Source organism: Drosophila mojavensis, unplaced genomic scaffold (genome assembly GCF_018153725.1).
Source record: "Drosophila mojavensis isolate 15081-1352.22 unplaced genomic scaffold, ASM1815372v1 contig_36, whole genome shotgun sequence".
Classification (NCBI taxonomy): Eukaryota; Metazoa; Arthropoda; class Insecta; order Diptera; family Drosophilidae; genus Drosophila; species Drosophila mojavensis.
Genome location: NW_025318858.1, coordinates 13509483 through 13525435, shown reverse-complemented (window position 1 = coordinate 13525435; position 15953 = coordinate 13509483).

Here is a 15953-nt window from a genome sequence, read left to right as displayed (position 1 = left end):
GAGCATCTGAAGTAGAGCCATTTAATCGATAATAATCACAGCAACAAATGCAATGACAACTGGATGAGCCTGTAATACAAATATACATATAAACATATCTACACAAATATATATGCAGTTATTCATGTATATATATATGTATATGGCTTAGTTATCTGCATCGCAGCACAGCTGAAAATTGCAGTCAACATAAATCGCCCAACAGACACAACAGACAGACAGCATATGCCACAAGGGTTGTGTGTGCGAGTGGGTGCGTAGAGGGGAGCTTGGCAAAGGGGCGGGGCTTTCAGGAGGTGGTCGCTAAAGGCCGCAGTTGTAGGCCGCCTAAGACCCAAAAGCCGATGCCAAAGCACTGTGAGGCCTGTGCGCTAAATGCAAATTAATTAGACAAGCTGAACTCTGTCTTAATACAACAACAACAACAACAATATTACAACAACAGCTGCAGCCGTTCAGGCTATTAGAATCCACACCCACACAAGTGGGCGTGGCAGAGATTTGTTAGCCAAACACTGGGCATTAGCTTGGACGGCTTTTTAAACAATAATTATTTTGTTAGCCATAGTTATGAACAAATTGAACGTCCATAATATGGGGATGGAGATGGGGATGGCTGGCTGGCCACTCCACAGCGATCGGACGCCTATGGACGGACACTGTGTAAGCCCCAATTAAGCTGCAACAATTAGTGAGTGGCTTATTATGTGCCAAGTGCGTACAATGTTTGCTGATTGTCCAAGGGGGGTGAGGATCCCACTCGACAGATAATAGATGAGAGCAGACAGAGCTCTTAGCATTTGAGGAGATATAAATTGAGACTTGTACACATATAGAGATGTATTTGCATAGACGTATATTTTGATCTTTTAAGTTGAGAATGTTCCACTTATTTATACAAATACTTTAAATTATATTTATATATATTTAATATTATTTATATATTTTATATTATCTGTACTCATGAACGCATTTTTTGAACATTAATCTTACAAGGATTTTTTCAGTTAATTAGAAAGTTATTTCTGCTCTCTGATATATAGGGATACATATAGGTACCTTTTTTTTTTTTTTAATTTATAATAAAATTAGAAGTATAAAATATTTTAAAAAATAATTTATAAAAATATTTCTCAGTGACTAATCAAAGTAATCCATTCCAACTACATATATTCATTAGAAACTGAGAATGCTTTTCGAATTGTAGTTTTAGTTCAGTGAGGATTTCATTTGGAAAGCATCGCAATACCTATGGGTATTATACTATTAATTCTGCGTAAAACTGATTGTCGTCGATCTGTTTCTCCTTTTTCTGCCTGTTACATACATTTTAAGAAATTTCTTATAGCCTTATTTCCCATTTTCCGGGGATTTCGGGAATTGCCTATAACCTTTACCTGTCTAAATTCTTAGCTCAAGTTATGCTCAGCCTCCATTATGAATTGGACTTCAATTTTAGATCGATTTTTGGATGAGACACAGAAGCTCCATCAGTTTTCGCCCATTCCATGTGGAGCGTTTTTGTACCCTCTCCCATTCTATGCTGCTTCTTGTTTCTCTTCTGTTTTGCTCTGTCTTGTTTTTATGCTGTACTGTTAGCATATTTTATGCAATGACAATGGCTTTGGCCTCGCCACTGTTGGTAGTTTATAAATCATTTGAGATAAGCTGCTGCACAACGTGCAACACCTGATGCCCTTTTTGAAAGGATGCCGACCCAGGTCCCCAGCCCCCGGCACCCGGACCCCGGCCCGGGCAGCGTGCCATGCCATGCCATGCCGTGCCGTGCCATGCCTTTGGAGTATGCGATGTTAAAAATTGCAAACAACGACTAAATGGGCACAAAAAACAGAAGTAGCAGTCGCCAAACCGAAGAGCCAGCCCAACAACGACGAGCATATAACAAAATTGAAAATAAAATATTAAAAAAACAAAGGTAAAAAAAAGAAATGCTAAACGGAAACAACAAGAAAACTTAAGTTTTATGCTAGTCAGACGCGTAGGTACTCTATGTATTAAAAAAAACTTTTAAATATTTGTAAATAAAAGTGATACTGAAGTAAACTGACAAACTCACAGCTAATTTTGTTTTTATTTTATATATTCAATTTTGTATTTTATTATTAAATTACCCAAAGTGCTGAGATCTAATTACAATTCAAATCGAATTGTTTCCTGAACACAATTTAATAAACTAAAAAAAAACTTTAAAAATAATATAAAGAATTATATTTGATAAAAAAAAATGTTCATCTGCATTTATTTTAAAATTGTATATAAGAACTTGCGCAAAATAATAGATTAATAAAAAAAAAAAAAAATTATATATATATATATATATATATATATATATATATTTTTTTTTTTTTTTTTTTTTTTTAAATTAAAAAATAAAAATATAAAATACATATATATCTTTAAAATAATTTTTTGATTATATTTTTATTTATTTTTATCATTTATTATTTAAGATAAGTTCCTATTTAGTTTTTTTTATATTAGTTTTATTAGAATCATAAGAACTAATACCATTAGTTCTGCGATTAAGTATTTAAGCTAATTTAATTGTAGTTTTTAAAATACTGATAAAATACAGAATTTCTGAAATGTCTTCAATGAAAACTTAACGCATTAAATATATATACATATATGCTAAATAAGTGCCTACCTCCGCAAAACTTAAATCAAATAAAGACCTACATTTTCAAGGAAACGATTTGCAAGAAAATTAATTACGCATATACATATGTACATATGTATATGTTGTATAAATGTATTCGAGATGTATATATGTTACTTCTTAATGATTCCTCTATGTACATGTATATAAAGTATACTCTGCTTGACATATTAGGAGATCTGCCCTCATATAAGGGTATTACAATAACAACAACAACAACAACAATAAGCAACAAAATTGTTTGCGGTGCGGCGCAGAGCAAAATATGAAAATGTAAATAGCATAAAATGAAAACCTGCAATGGCAGCACTTTTCCAACACTTTCCGCTCGATGACAAGGGACGCCGAGCGGATGGGTAGCGAGTCACATAGTTGAGTGGGTGGTTAACGGTGGCTGGTGGGCAGCTCGTAGCTTGGAGCTGGGCAAGTCTTGTGTATTGCTTCGTGACTGACGCTGAGTGCAAGCTGTTTAGCTTTCATGTGACAAAGTAAATTTCAATATATTGAAATTGTTATTTAAGTAGAGTGCACGTGGAACCAGCCAGCAGATGTAGGTGAAAGAGGAGGAGGCGAAGGAGTAGAACAACTGAGAAGAAGAAGCCACTCCTGCTGCTGCCTCTTCTAGCTGCTATAATGTGTATGCTCTTCTCTACATATTGAGGCGCCTGGCAGCTGCTGCTGTTGCTCCTGCTGCTGTCTCTGCTCAATCCTGGCGCCCCGTTATTGTAAATAGTGTCATAAATAAATTGCCGTGATTTGTGTGCCAGCCACGAGAGGCGTCGATAGGAAAAAAAAACGTCACAGAATATCATGTGCCCAACAAATTGCATTTTAAAATGCAGCCCAAGCGATTTTCTAACAAAACGTTGCTTTACTATATGCACATATATATATATATATGCACATATATATACAATAAGTACAACGAAAAAGAGGATATGGTAATGCAGCATAGCAGCCGCAGCTGCAGGACATGTGGTGAGCGGGCGGGTAGACGGTCGCCCAGCTGGTGAGCGTGCCAAACGATTTAATTACAAATAAAGTAATTTTTAATTGAATAACCGCCAAAGTTGATGGAAAAACGTAAACTCCACACAGCAAACCAGCACAGCCTGGCCACGCCCATACCCCAGCACGTCTCTCTGATCGATTTGCAGTTTCGTCGCTGATGCAAACAGCGTGCAAAATGCGCATCAGCCTCAGCGCAAAGTCGGCCTGCACTATTTGTTGTTGGCAGCCGAAGCCAACGCCTCACTGACCGTAACATCATTCGCACCACTGTGCGTGCCAACATTGTTGTATGTACGTGTGCGTGTGTGAGAGTGTGTATGTGTGTGTATATGTGTGGACATTAATTTTGCCACTTTTCCGCCCTTTGCATGAGCAGCATCGGAGTTTATATTGGTATCTCGAATGCTCTACAACGCAGGATAATACAAAATAATATTTTATATTTTATTTTTTGTATTGCATATTTTATATTTTGTATTTTATATTTTATATTTTATATTTTATATTTTATATTTTATATTTTATATTTTATATTTTATATTTTATATTTTATATTTTATATTTTATATTTTATATTTTATATATTATATTTTATATTTTATATTTTATATTTTATATTTTATATTTTATATTTTATATTTTATATTTTATATTTTATATCTTATATTTTATATTTTTAAATTTAAATTAATAATGAATTTTTATTACTAAAAGAAATCCAAAAATAATTTCAATAACATATTTGTATAATTTCAAAAATATATTATTACTTTAATTATAACCTGCCCAAATACTTAATATACTTGCACACTCTTTGCATAAATATAGGGAAGTCAATTATTAGTTACGTATAAATCACATCCCATTCAATAGAGTCAACTCTAGGGCATTCAATAGTCGTTAGGGCTTCAGCTATTCAGCATTGTCTCTTACCAGCAGTTAATTTTTTTTCCACAATTTGCAGTCGTTTCTTTTTCGCTGCGCTTATTTGCAATTGCATCATCGATTTAATTGCAAATTAATTGCTTCATCATTGGCTCGCGCATGGGCATCATCAGAGCCAGGGCCTGTCGCTATCGCTGACGCTGACGTTGGCGCTGGCCTCGATTTGGCCCACCATAAGTGAAAGCTTCAGGTTTTGCTCTCCAGCCCGCTCGGCTTGGGGCAAAGTCATCATTGGATGCGAGCAGCTGCCGTTTATTTTTGCATTTCACGCCGGACGCTGCATTACTTTGTAATTATTGTGGCAAATGGTTTGTTTGCATATTGATTACAGCTGCAAAAAGGCAGGCATGCTGCCCGCCCCTACCTACCACCCTGCCTACCTCTTTAACCATGTCCCCGCCCATGAGCGTAGCTACACATTGGCCACAAAAGGCGCCGCTGTTCTGTCAATGCGCATTAGCTTCGAGCTGGAGTGGAGGATGCAATCGCGATTCAGGTCACTCAGAGGCGCCAGTTGAGCTCACTTCTTCAACTTTTACCAGCCAATGCTAATAAACCAGCTGCGGCATCGGGTTTAACTGCAATTGCATTATCAGCGCTCACAATGAATGCAAAGAACTTAGAGAACTAACTTTTGTTACTAGCTCAACTAAAAAGATTGAAATGAATCAGAGTATTTTAAAGAACACCGTACGCTAAAGTTGGCCAATCAATCGATAACTCTTTTGCTAGTGTTGTTTACGTTATCGATAACATGCAGCTGTCGAAATGTTCAATGAGCTTTGCCATGTTATCATGAATGCCCTCACACTTATTTCAAATATTATGTTTGATGCAGAATCCAGTTTTACAACTCTGTAGAGGCGTGGCGCTCATTTACTCTCAGTGCTTATCGCAAGCGAACGTATGGAAATTTGATGATAATTCTCTCACGATGAGCGCACATAAATTGTTCACATTTCGACACTCTCGAGTATATTCTATGAAAATACAATAAAACGTCGAATCCTCAGCATACGCTGACAAGCTCAACTCTTTAATAATATTTCATAAATTTTATACGCCTGGATACTTGATATAAAAAAAAAAAAAAAAAAAACAATAACAATAACAATAACTGAATATATAAAAAATAAATAATTAAAAATGTTAAATACAACGATTGATTAACAATAAGGTGTCTCATATAAATAAATATATATTTTTTAAAATTTAAATTATTATTCAATTATTCTGTATTTATTACTAAAATAAAAATTTTTTAAACTTTTTGAGCTAAGCAGCTGGAATATTGGATAAATAATATGAAAATATATTTTAGTAAATAAAAAAAAAAAAAATTAAGTTCAGACTTTAACAATATTAAATATATTATTTAATTATTTCTTAATTGTACATATGGTTAACATTTAACATTTAATATGATTATAGATCTTCATTTAAATTATATATACACTTTTTTTCATTCCTATAATATTATGTAATATACACAAGAATTTATTTTCTTCAGTTTTTTATTTATATATACATATTTATACACGACAATCTTTTGTGTACCAATATCTTTCATAGAATTTAGCTAAAAGGAAATTTTCGCTTTGGGCAGCGAACTTTTTTGTTGTCTGCTCAATCAAATTTAAGAAAATTGCCCAGCGTGCAGTGGGCAATGCGGGAGTAATGGAATTTAGAGCGCCAATTGCATTGCAAAAGTAGCCACAACTGGCGGCAGTTGCAACAAAGAGCGTGTCCTGGCAGCGCCTGCAGGACATGAGCACAGACACAGACAGCCGGGTGAAATGCAGGCAGGCAGGCAGGCAGGCAGGCAGGACTGCAGGCAGGCACATCATAAAGGCAGCACAAAAAATTTGCGGTTGATGCATTTTTATGAAGCATAGCGCCAAATGGACGTGGACGAGGTTCGTCTTGGTATGCGTGTGTTGGTGTGTGCGTGTGTGTGAGTGCAAGAAAATATAATAATAAACTAGAAAAATGACAAAAGACATGTTAAAAGCACACGCACACACACACACACACACATAAACGCACACCCACTGGATGGCTGACAGGCAACAAAAGTAGACAGGCAGCACTTTTGGCTAGGCTGTGAGCGAAGGAGAGAGAGATAGAGAGAGAGAGAGAGAGAGAGAGAGGGAGAGACAAGCGCTTTCTGCAATGATTTACACGACGATAGAGGAAAAGCAAAAAAAAAAAAAGGGAGGCGAAAGAGGCGTGTAAAGTGCCGCCAAGCTAAAAAATATTTGCACAACAATGGAAGCCACACAGAAAAGAACGAGGCAGCACAAAAATACAAGCTCTAAATAAAAATAAAAAGCGAAAGAAACACACAAGAAAGAAAGAAGTGAGAGAGAGAAGAAGCAGTAACAGAAGCTGGCAGCTGGCAGTTGGCTGTTGGCAGTTGGTTGGGTTAGCGTCCGGGTAGTAGTAAAATGTAAGTAGCTATAAAATATGAATATAATAGAGCACATCACATCATAATGCGCCCGCAGCGTATGCAGAGAGATATGAGAGATGTGAGGGGAGAGGGGAGAGAGGGGAGGCTGGGAAAGCTTTTGGCCGGGTAGTTGATTAAATCTGTGAAGTGATCGAAGTGACATGCATGAACACGACAAGGACACTTGAGGCGCCGCTTGCATAATGCCGTTAGTGCTACTTTGACGATGACAATGAAGTAGAAGCTGTAGCTAAAACTGAAGTGCGAGTGGCAGTGGCAGTGGGCGTGGCAGTGGGAGTGGAAGTGGGCAGTTGGTAGTTGGAGTTGAAGTTGTGCATGCTGAGAGCCGTGCGAAAAACTTCCGCCAATGTGAATGAATAGTTCATTGAATCGATGGTAAATCGCGTGTGGGTGACTTTATGAGACTGTTAAACTGATGAAGTATGCAACACAGTTGCCGAGTTCAGGCTCTGCGGCTACACGACATAAGTTGCTCACACATTAGTATTAAAAAACTGTCTTCATAAATGGGTAACTCAATCGAATATGTCTGTGTTAAAAGTTGGGCGTGTCTACTGAAGTTTTATGGAACTAACTGAGCTTCTGCTGTTGGCTAAATTCGAATACTTGTCTTTTTTTTTTTTATTGAGAAACTTGCTATAATAATCATGAGAAATAGCTAGACAAATATAAATTTATTGCTGCTTATTGACTTGTAAGCCTATCTGTGTGAGCATTTTGATAAATTATATTAACACAAAAAAAAAAAAGAAGCTGATATTGACTGCAAAAGGCGAGATCTATTTCGTATTTCGTTTAAAGTCATAAAATAATACATGAATCCGAAGGCCTCAGTTGCCAGTGCTTAATTCTTAAGTTAGTATTAATTTATTATATTTATTCTATCTCTAATCTCAGCATTATGTATTGTATGAGAACTAAAATAATTTAAGTTTAATTTCACTAAAATCTTTAAAATAGAAAATTGAAAATAAAAAGGGACAGAGAGGGACAGATAGACATAAATAGAGGGATAGAGAGAGTGAGTCATACGGCTCAGTCCAGATAGAGAGAGAGTAAGAGAGATAGAGAGAGACAGAGAGTACGCGGTTCGGAAAATACTCATGAATTAAAATTACGATATATACTAAGGAAAGAAGCAAATTTTGAAAAAAAATATATACATAATACATAAATATAAAATACAAATGCATATATATACAATCATTGACTAACAAAAATAATAAATATTTTAGTTCAGCAGTAGCTAGCCTCTCTTAAAAATAAATTTGTATTAAAAACATAGTTATGCTTCTTATGCTTCTTAAGAAATGCTCAAGAGAAATAAAGCACAAGCAAGAGAGAACTCGGATTAGATAAATGTAAACTTGGAGCTGAATGCCTGCATCTTGTATTACAACGTGAACCCTCAAGGCCAACGATGAACAGCCGATAGTTAGTGAAAATCACATGTTCGGCCTGTATGTCTTCCTGTCTTTCAGCTGAGCGCTCAATTAATAATCAAACAAACAAACAACACGAAATGCAGGAGCTGCTGCAGCGGCAGTCGCTGCAGTGGAAGCCAACGCCTATATCAACACCTTGAATGGCCGACAAAGGAGCTGATGGAGCGAAGGGGCGGAGTGAAATGGGGTTAGGGGATGGTAAGGGAAACTGTATCTGGCAGCGTCTGGCGGGCAAACTGTTATGCATTATATAGAAAGACTATATATGGGCAAGCATTAACGCCATGGAGCGTGGCCATCAGGAAGTTGCACAATCGGCCCAGCCATCAGCCCCGGGAGTCAGCCCGTCCGCCCAGTCAGTCCAGTCAGCCGAGTCAGCCAGCCAGGCAGTTAGCCAAGCAGCCGGCGGCATCAACGTCGTCCGTATGCATTGAAGTCAGCTCAACTCGAAGTTGAAGTCAGTCAGCGCGTCAATAAGTTGGACACAAAAGCGTTGTATGTTCAGTTGGTGAGTGTGTGTGTGTGTGTGTGTGTGTGTAGCATAATTTTGTGGAGGCGAGAGATCTCCCAGGGCAAACAGGACGCACAGGACGTCATACAAAGGCCAACGGAGCGAGCCAGCCGCTCGCCTGGCCACAGGCCTGGAAAGGTGCAGACGATAGAGAGAGAGAGGGTGAGAGAGAGCGGGCGAGGGCAGCGAGTGCCAATGACGCGTTGCGGTTTATTACCAATGCCATTGTATACTTTATGGCGTTGCCAAAGTAAATGGGCGTGGCCCTGCCATTTGGGGGTCCGGGCAGGGCAGCAAGTATGACATTACGTGTGCAAATGTGCGGGGGGCGATTGAATGTGTGTGAGTGTGTGTGCGGGTGTGTGTGTTGACTTTTAACTTAAATAAATTTGCTTTTGCAGGCACTGCATAATGTATATTGCAGCGATAAGGGCAACGGGCAATGTGAACGGGCTGGTAAAATGACAGACGGAGCGGGACGGGGCGTGCCTGATGGCAATGGGTTGAAAAAAGGCAAAAAAGAAAAACACTTGCCAATTCAATTTAATATGCATCCAAATTTCATAAGTTGTGGCAAGTGTATAAAAAATAAATATAAAATAAAGGAAAAACATAAAATAAAAATAATTAAGGGCTTTCGATATTAAATTTGAAGTAGTTGATTTACTTTTAAAGAGGTGCGGTAGAGTGAAGTTTAATAAGTAGAACTTGCTGCTCTTTGTGCTTGTATTAAGTATATATTCACACACTTGAATTCCTGTTTGATCAAGCCATTCTCAAGGCTCATTTGACTTTCTCGACTTCTGCATCCTTCTGCACTTAATGGATGCCATTTAATTATTAAGAGTTGCGGTTTGATGATGTTTTATAAGTGTTCATTCTTGCATAGATATTTATAAAGATGTTTCAAATGTTAAACAAAATAACTGATTTATTTATTTCTGAAAACTTCAATTTTTAACATATTTCTTTTCTATATTTTATATTTTATAATTTATTTTAGGTTATATATTATATAGAACAATTATAATTTTGAAAAAATAAAATAGAAAAAAATTCTACTAAATGCATCCTCAGCCTGCAGCTGTATTTGAATAAAAAATATTTGTATGAATAGAAGAATTTATTGTATTTGTTTGGAAGTTAATATACTTACAAATTTAAATTAAATTTAAATTATGGGGATTAAATCTATGGGGATTGAATGCTTACATTACAACATTTAGCTTTCATCACGAATACAAATTGATTTGATCCATAAACGCATATCAAGATTTTTTTTATAATTTATTAAAAAAAAAAAGTTTACCAAATAAAATAAGGCAGCAGTCGAAAATGTTATGAATTTAAAGAGTTTTGAATTCAATAAGTAGTTTATATTAACAATAATAATATTTAAATTCGTTTTTTTTTTTTTAAATAATACGATAAGCATGAGCAAAAGTGTAATATATTTAACTGAGCATCTAACTTAATTTTCCCAACTTAATTATGCGAAAAACTATTGAATAATTTTTTTTTTAAAAACTTACTTATATTTTCCTGGTCTGTGATGGTGTGGTATTTAGCATTAAATCTGCATTTTTTTAGCCATTTTTATTCTAACTTTTATTATATATCTTATTTACAAATTTATTTCTCTGTGCTCAACCCCCTTGCTGTAGTCCGTCTTATTCTAAGCTCTATTGCTTATTTCATATTGCAAATTCGTTCAACTATAGCTGTGACTACCCTCGCCCACACGCACACACGCACACACAAATGTATTCACAGTGGTGTCGTTTTGTATTCGCACAACTTGATTTCCTCAGCTTTCCGTTGCTGTTGCTGCCTGCATTTTGATGTGCGTGTTAATTTTATTTGCAGTTTTATTTTCGTTTGCGCTTACTTCAATGGCCTTTTTGCTCTGTTGACCATTGGCCATTGGCCCGCTGGCTGTTTGGCTGTTTGGCCGTTTGGCTATTTGGCTCCGCTCCTGTTGATGTTTGTTGCCTCTGCTACATTTGTGGCATTTTAGTTGAGTGCATTTTAAGTGCCGCCAGGCCAGACTCTTCGCTGCTGCTGGTCCTTCAAGGTTATTGGCCACGCCTACGCGCCCTGCGAGAAGAGCAACAAATTATTCTGTTATTATTTACGTTTACTCAGTTGGCCAGCGGCTCTTTTGACTTTAAGTCTAGACACGACACGACTTGAAGCAAAGCTTTCAAATATGCCATAAATATTTCAAATGCAACAAAGTCACATTACGCATACGCCGCGTGGGCGCTGCAAAAGAAAAGTTGAACAAAAGCTGCGTAGGTGATTTCTTCTAGACATGAAATTTTAATTCAATTATTGCGTTTCATTATTTGCATGAATTTCCTGCTCTTATAAAATAGTAAATAAATCATTTAGCATTTCCACTGACATTTCGTACAATTCCGCTGTCAATCTGGATCAATTTGGTTCAAGACCGTCGTCAAGCATTGGAAAGCTGTATCCAGGTCGTACATAAATAATAAATATAGATTTAACTTGGACCGTTTGATTCCTTAAGCTGCTTGTAAACGTGAAGGTTTTGTGGGAGGGAGGGAGCTGGCAGACGAGCCACATGAAGCCGCAATTTTCTTGCCAAAGAAGCATTTTTTAATTAGACAAAACTTTCACCTGCAGCTGTTGCCGTATTTAAGGCAGTCGAAAGTTTGGGGGGCTGCTGTGCGGACTCCATCTTCTTCAGTTTCCGAGAGCAGGAGGGGAGAACTCACCTTTTTTTTTTGTGGGAATTTGACTTTATTTCATACTTACCAAAGTCTTTGGTAACCGACAGCAACTCCAACTCGCAACTCGAACTCGCGCTGGAAACTGCGAACTATGCGCCAGGAGCTCAACTCAAAACAAATTCTCTATCTGTCCGTCTGTCTGTCCGTCTATCTGTCTGTCGCCAAGTGCCGACAGTGACAGCAGTGGAGTCGCCACGCCAAGGACACACTTGACGGAGGACTCCGCAGCGCCGTCAGAGTCGAGCTTCAAGTGCGTCGGAGTTAAATGGAGTCAGCTTATAAAGCAGATACTCCCAGGCCCAGTCGGTCCCGCTGTACCCTTATTATATTTCATTTGACATTTTTTTTGTTCCTTTTTTACCTTTTCTCTTTCGTCAAAAAGTGATACAACAGCACGAAAATGAAACGGGACAGGAGTGGAGACTGGGCGTGGGCATGGATGTTAGCTGGTGGCAAAGGAGGCGTGTCAGCCCATTGGGCTTGCTGGCTGTGTGTACATGAATAAGTTAACTACCGCACTAATGTACATTTGATGTACTTTTCTCTTCTGTCAGCGTGCTTGGTGCGTTGCCATGAATATTGGAACGGGGTAGGGTCGGAGTAGCGGTAGGGGTAGGGGCTCAGCTCAGGTGTACAGTTAGCTATTTATATTGAAGCAGCTACTTCGCCAGCTTGTCTCGCTTGACAGCTGCCAAGCGGCTGTCGTTCTCGGTCTCTGCGCCTCTGCAGCGCATCGAAGGCGTATTGAAGTGGAAGTCGAAGACGAGGTGGAAGTAGAAGGCGAAGTGGAAGTGTTCTGCCAAAAGTTGCTTTCTGTTTTGTTGTCTGACTTACGAATGTGCTGGGTTGCCTTCTGTCAGGCGGACAGTGTAGCAAAAGCAGCGAAAACTTGATGAAAATTTTAATTAATCAATTAGCTTTAGTTAATGTTCATTATATATAATTATTATCTCTATATTAACTTATATACATTGTCATTTATGTACAAACATTTCTATAAATACCTTATGTAAGCTGACCAAGCAAGAGCGATACATTTTTCGATAACTATATTTTAGCAGCAGTTAAAATTATCGATAACACAGAGCCTTTGAGTCAACTCTATGAAATTAGCCATTTAATCATAATTCATTCAAATCCTATTCGCATGCTACTTTAATGTGATCTGACGCCTCTCAATTAATTTCTTTGGGACAATTCTTCCACAAGCCTCTCGCTTTGGCAGAGTCTGAATTAGAGATGATATAGATGGAATTGAGGCAAGTAAGCTAACCTCTATATACCTCTAACTCTGATCTCTATATTTATTGAATATTTGCTTTGACAATTCCTTCTGCTTTATCTTATACATATATAGAGAATATATAGAGAATTTTTTTGTAATTTGCTTTGCCCCACTGTGACCGCGAACATTTAGAGCATTCCATATTTGTTAGATTTATCAAGTTATATTCAATTTCCCTGGTTTTCACTTGACTTCCCTGAATGCGTGCCCCGTGCCTCACCTGGTGCCTTCTTCTGATTTTGTCACCTAAACGACAATGGCAACACGTTTATTAGCTACCCACTGCGAGACACCGTTTGCGTCCTGCGCCTACTTTCTCAATTGCGCTTTCGAAATTTCCAAATCAAATTAACTTGCTTTCATTTGAGGTGAAGGCGAAGTAGAATGTGAAGGCAAAGGCAAAGGCAAAGGCAAAAGCAAAGGCAAAGGCGAATACGAGTGTGAATTTGAAGCGTAGCATACATTTCGGGGCACTTACATCCTGTCGTGGGCGTGGGCGTGGGCGTGGGCGTGGGCGTGGGCGTGGGCGTGGGCATGCTATGTCGTTCTCTTCTTCAGCTGCGTCATTTTCATTTTTCTTTTCTTTTTTTTCAATCTATATGTGAAATTTACTTTTGTTGTTACATTTTTGTTCATTTCCTTTGCGTAACTGAAAACCTGCATCAAGCAAGCTGCCTGCAACCAGTCGAATGCTTGGAGTACGCCAGCAGCACAGCAGCAGAGTTGTCTTTGCTATTGGGTATTAAATTTCACAGACAGCTGTGTCGGTTTGTTGAGGCTGTCGCAAAAACTCATTTTTATTAAAATTTGTTACAGATGGAGCAAAAAACCTAGACAGAAACAGATGAATAACACAGAGAGAAGAGACAAAATTTTTAAACTCTCAGCCCTCAGCTCGCTGATAATTTTCATTTTGCTACCATCTACAATATCCGAAAGAAATACAAGGATTTAGCTATATTTAATTAATGATTTCAAATTCTGCGAATACTTCAAGAAAATACTCGAAATTGCAGAGTTATTAATATGTTTTTGATGAGTCTTTAAAGCCAAATTCAAATGTGCTTGTGGCAGACAATACAATTAATTCTACGAATTCTAAAATTACATTTCTAGTCTGTCAAAGCTAAATATTTGCTAATATCTGCTACCAGGTGTCTTTTTTATATAGCTAACCTGGTATGCATTAATACTTAAATTTATTTATTTACAATATTATTAGTTGATATCAAATTAAAACTAATTTAAAATGTATTATTATATCAATTAGATGGAAAATATATAAATATTTAAGCTGAAACTCCCAGTAGCCAAAATTAGGAAATTAATTTTAATTTTATATTAACTAATAATATTTCTTAACTCTTAAGAGGGGTTATATCAAAATATAATATGGTATAATATAGAAGTTACAGTGGAAACTTTCCGAAAATAATTTGTTAAAATTAATTGAACAAAAAATAATCTTTGATTTGAGTTTCGTAGACAACAAACCAGAAATTATAAAAGATAATTGAAACAGAATAAAATTATATATATGGAAAGGATGCAAATAAACATTAAATTAATTTACGTATTTAGAAAATAATTTTTTTTAGTGGATATCTGTACGTCATATTAGAATGGATGGTAATTAAATGTCAATCCCTTTATATGGAGTAAGGGGATGTTTAGTCTCGGTTGTCTCACATACGTCCAATTGTCTTTATGAAACCGTTTAACTCGCCATAAAGGTCTGGGAGGGAGTAAAAGTCTGTCGAGTCTCTGTCACAGCAGTCTTTCTCCGTGAAATTAATTATTAATTATATTATTTAAAAAAATTTAATAAAACATCTTTTAAAGAAGGCCAATGGATGGCACCTTTCTTCTCACTTCTCTTAATTGGTTTGATAGTTAGACTGTTTATAATTGGTTGGATTGAAATTGGTCCGTAGACGAGTTAGTTCAGTATTAGTTTTCTGTTGTTTATTATGTGTTGAAATCATAAATTCATCTCAAGAAAACTTAATTTCATAGCTAGATATTAAGTTTATCTCTTTGGATCTCTTCATATCACATTTATCCCCTTGACTCTTCTACTAATATAAGACAGCTTCTGTTAGTTTTAATGTGCCTGTGTGTACTGTCACTTGGATTACCTGAAATTCACTTTATTACAAATCTCATGCAGCATATGTTTACCTACCATTCCCCCCTCCAGGCCTAAACACACACACACACGCTCAGTCAGAAGTCACGAAGTAACATTTACGCGTCTGCGGCTATTTTGCTTAATTTATGTTGTAATTATTTTGTTTTGCAGTTTCCCCCACCCAGTCCCCCGTTCCCTGCTTGTCTTCCACTTCTGCAGCTCCTTGTTCGCGTCAGTGCAAGGCGCGCGTTATAAATATTTGCTTATAAATGTCTTACACTTTGTACAAGTGCGCGCTCTTATAGGAGTATGTGTGTGTATATGTGTGTGTGCGTGTGAGTGTGTGTGCTTGTCGGTGTGAAGTGTGTGTAAATACCCGAAACAGCCAAGCACAAAAGTTGCGCCTGCTGCTCAGCTCAATGTACAGCAAAAGTGACAGAGGAAAGGAGAGAGAGAGAGAGGGGGGGGCATGAGGGAATGTGAAATGGGCTGTATGTGTGTTTGTAGGTGTGTCCTTTGTCGCCATGTTTGTTTGCAAATAAATACAATTCGAAGTGTACTTTATGGCAACGCTTATGTCGTACTAATTAAATGTCACTCATACGCACTGTGCGCCGCCGCCGCTGCCATTACAGCTGCGCCTACAAACGCCGCTGCAGCTGCCTGAACCGGACTTCAAAAATTAAATGTATGACATGCACGTTGTGCATGCC